Source organism: Chanodichthys erythropterus, chromosome 15 (assembly GCF_024489055.1).
Source record: "Chanodichthys erythropterus isolate Z2021 chromosome 15, ASM2448905v1, whole genome shotgun sequence".
Taxonomy (NCBI): domain Eukaryota; kingdom Metazoa; phylum Chordata; class Actinopteri; order Cypriniformes; family Xenocyprididae; genus Chanodichthys; species Chanodichthys erythropterus.
This window is the reverse complement of record NC_090235.1, coordinates 22793560-22797428: the sequence shown is the minus strand read 5'-3', so window position 1 is coordinate 22797428 and position 3869 is coordinate 22793560.

The following is a 3869-nucleotide window of genomic DNA, read 5'->3' as shown; positions in this document are numbered from 1 at the left end:
TGTTCCAAATTTATTTTTCAGCTGAAAATGTCAACACTGGAACAAGTAAGCTCATCAAGTCATTTTATGGGGTCTTTATATTTTTGAAACTCAACTTTCAAGCATTACACTGCGAGCAGGGTAGAGTTTAACCGTATCTGCATGTCATCGTCATTTTAATGATCACCTGTCTGCATGTCTACTCTCAAAACAATGATAGCGGCGCTGCATTACTCATACAAAATCTAAAAGTACAAATTCAGAGTTGCTCTATAAATAGCTAGACATCTTCCATTATTTCACAGTCCGATCTGGGCACTTGCCTCTGAAGTACAGCCAGAGTAATGGAAAGAGGGAGGAAAAACAGCAATTATCAATCAAATACCATGCAACAGATTGGAACGTTTAAAAAGACTCATTCCATACAAAGATCTGTGGCAGCATTTCAGTGCCTCTGATTAGAATCCGGGAATTGTAAATTGTGGCTAATTAGGCTGTCATGGGTTCATTAAGGGCTTCAGTGCCTCCCCTTTTCCTCACCTGCATGTATATTAAAACTCATTAGCCTCCTTGTCTGAGATTCCACTTGCATTAATTGCCACTGATGCCCCAGCTCTCACATCCCATGATCCTCTTCTCTGCAGAGTTAGAAACACAACTTCTCTGAGTGTATTTCTGTTATATTCTGTTTAGAGTTTGGCTGGTTTGCCCCTGCTGGTGGATGTCGTAAGTACACCATCTGTTTCGGGGGAACGAATAAACATTTCTTTTTCATTCATTTAAAATTAGCTGTGTTCTTACAGAATCATTCTTTGCAGACATTTCAATTATTATAGAAAAAAATGTTATGGAATATATTTTACATATTTTAATTTTATGGTATTTTCTAATATTTTAAATGTATTTATTTAAAAATTTATTTCATATTGTTTTGTGTTCATTTTAACTTTAGTTAGTTAAGAATTTTTTTAAATTATTTTTCTTTAAATATTTCAATAGGGCCTATAGCTTGATTTTAGTTGTTGCCAGTGCAATTTTTCTAGTTTTCCTTTACATTTTTATCAAAAAGTTTTTTTTATTTTATCTAATATTTATATTTTATATAATTTCAGCTATATTTCAATTAATGGAAATTATTTGTTATAGTTTTAGTTAACAATAAAAACACAGATTTGCACACATGGATATTTATTTATTTATTTAGCCCCCTTAAATTGAACATTTCTTCCCCATCTCATGATATTGGCTAGTGAAGAGTTCGGGACTGTATTTATTCAGCCAATCAGTATTGCCAGGGTGTTATTTTTTCTGCTGCAGAGTAATTAGTCAACGGCATTCAAGGCATAGGTCTAAAAACAACCTAGCATTAGAACTGAACAAGTTGGCAGATTTCAAATTGCTTATTTTTGGGTGATCCTGCGCCAGCCGAGCAACTGCCATTGAGATTAAATGTAAATGCTAATTAATAGCTTTCTTCAGGTATTATAGACAGTGATGGTCTCTTCCATTCCTCTCTTTCCCTTCCTCTCCTCCAGAATCCACCCCACCCTTTCTCACTCTCTACAGCATCAGTGTGGTTTGACAAGGATGAAACGCTTGTCTGTCCTGTCAGGATTTGAGCTAAACTTAATGATCCAAAGCAAACATCTAATCCACTGTGCTGCGGAGTGGTACATGTGACAAATGCACCCGGTGGAAAAGACGAGCAGTGCCACAACTCACGCCACGCGTCTGATCCCTGCCCATGTCTCTCCAACGCTAATGGCATTACACTGCCTGCTCCTTTAGCAGCGTTCATCCTTTGCCATTTATCTTTGCGTGATGCACGATGTATGTTAGTTTGCCTATTAATACTAAATGCCAGCTTGTCATGCAGTTCAGGGAGAAAAGTTGACTTTCGAACTTTAAATAAGAAGTATTTTTTATCTTGAGCAAGACATTTTTTGAGTGAGTTTTTTTTTAACTACTGGGAATTTCATTTCTTTGACAGAAAAACAAAAATACCCAGAACATCATCAAAACGTCGAGGAGGCTGGTGCACACAGCTTCCCGAAAGTATGCAGGTTGTGGGGATGCACAATAATGTTTAAAGGTGCACTATTTAATATTGACAGGTAGCGATTGAACTGGGTACTGCAGTCCAAATTCAAAATATTGGAGGGAGTTTTTTCCCCGCCCCCTCTTCCTCAGACTCGACGATCACACGGATTGCCAGATTGAGGACATTCTGTCATTAATTACTCACCCTCGTGTCGTTCTAAAACCATCTTCGAAAAACAAATGAAGATCTTTTTGATGAGAGCTTTAGCGGTTTAGTCCAAATTTTCTGAATAAATTTGATCACTTTATATGATAAACAGATTTAATTTAGGCTTTTATTCACATATAAACATTGATCAGGGAACATAAAAGCTCAACCGAACCTGCTTGTGAGAACAAACCTCTTGCGGAAGCTCAAACTTGCTGCATAACACACGAGAATGAACCTCATTGGTTCTCGCATGTCAAGCAAACATGCTTGAGCTTCCGTTTACGATGTGTGAGTTGATGAATGTTTATATGGGTTTTGGCCATAAATGTGACTAAATGTGATCATAGCAATGCTGATTGGCTCATGGCACCCAAGAATGTGTTTCAAGTACTTTTTTTAAAGAGCTCCAAAAAATATATCACCGGCCACTTTATTAGGTACACCTGTTCAACTGCTCGTTAACGTAAATATCTAATCAGCCAATTGCATGCCAGCAAACTCAACGCATCAAGACGGTCAAGACGATCTGCTGAAAATCAAACTGAGCACCAGGATAGGGATGAAAGGTGTTTTAAGTGACTTTGAATTTGGCATGGTTGTTAGTGCCAGACGGACTGGTCTGAGTATTTCAGAAACTGCTGATCTACTGGGATTTTCACATGTAATCATCTCTAGGGTTTACAGAGATTGATCTGAAAAAGAGAAAATATCCATTGAGCTGCAGTTCTGTAGGAAAAAAATGCTTTGTCGATGCCAGAGGTCAATGTTTCCAGCACCTTGTTGAATCTATGCCATGAAGAATTAAGGCATTCTGAAGGCAAAAGAGGGTATAAAGTGGCCAGTGTGTGTATGATATTTTTAATATACAGGTGTATCTCAATAAATTAAATTTTTTCTGTAATTTAATTCAAAAAGTAAAACCTTAAATATATTCTAGATTTATTAATCATAAAGTAATATTTTTGTTTTCATTTTGATGATTACAGCTTGCTGCTCATCAAAATCAAAAAATCAGTATCTCAAATTATTAGAATATTTAATTTCAAGTTCTATTACATTTCCCATTCTCATGGTATAAATGCTGGGTTTAGGTCAGTAATCCCAACAGCAGTCATGGGGAAGTCTGCTGACTTGACAGTTGTCCAGAAGACGATCATCAAAGACCCTCTACAATGAGGGTAAGCCACAGAGGGTCATTGCTGAAAGAGCTGGCTGTTCGCAGGGTGCTGTGCCAAATCATATTCATGGAAAGTTGACTGGAAGGAAAAAGTGTGGTAGGAAAAGGTGTACACGTGAAAGGAATGACTTCAGGCTTGAGAAGATTGTCAGGCGAAGCCGATTAAAGATCTTACGAGAGCTTCAAAAGGAGTGGACTGAAGCTGGAGTCAGTGCATCAAGAGCCACCGCACACAGACGTCTTTAGGAAATGGGCTACAACTGTCACATTCCACGTACCAAGCCACTTCTGAACCAAAGACAACATCAGAAGTGTCTGGGCTAAGGAAAAAAAGAACTGGACTGTTGCTCAGTGGTCCAAAGTCCTCTTTTCAGATGAAAGTAAATTTTGCATTTCATTTGGAAATCAAGGTCCCAGAGTCTGGAGGAAGAGTGGAGAGGCACAGAAACCATGTTGCTTGAA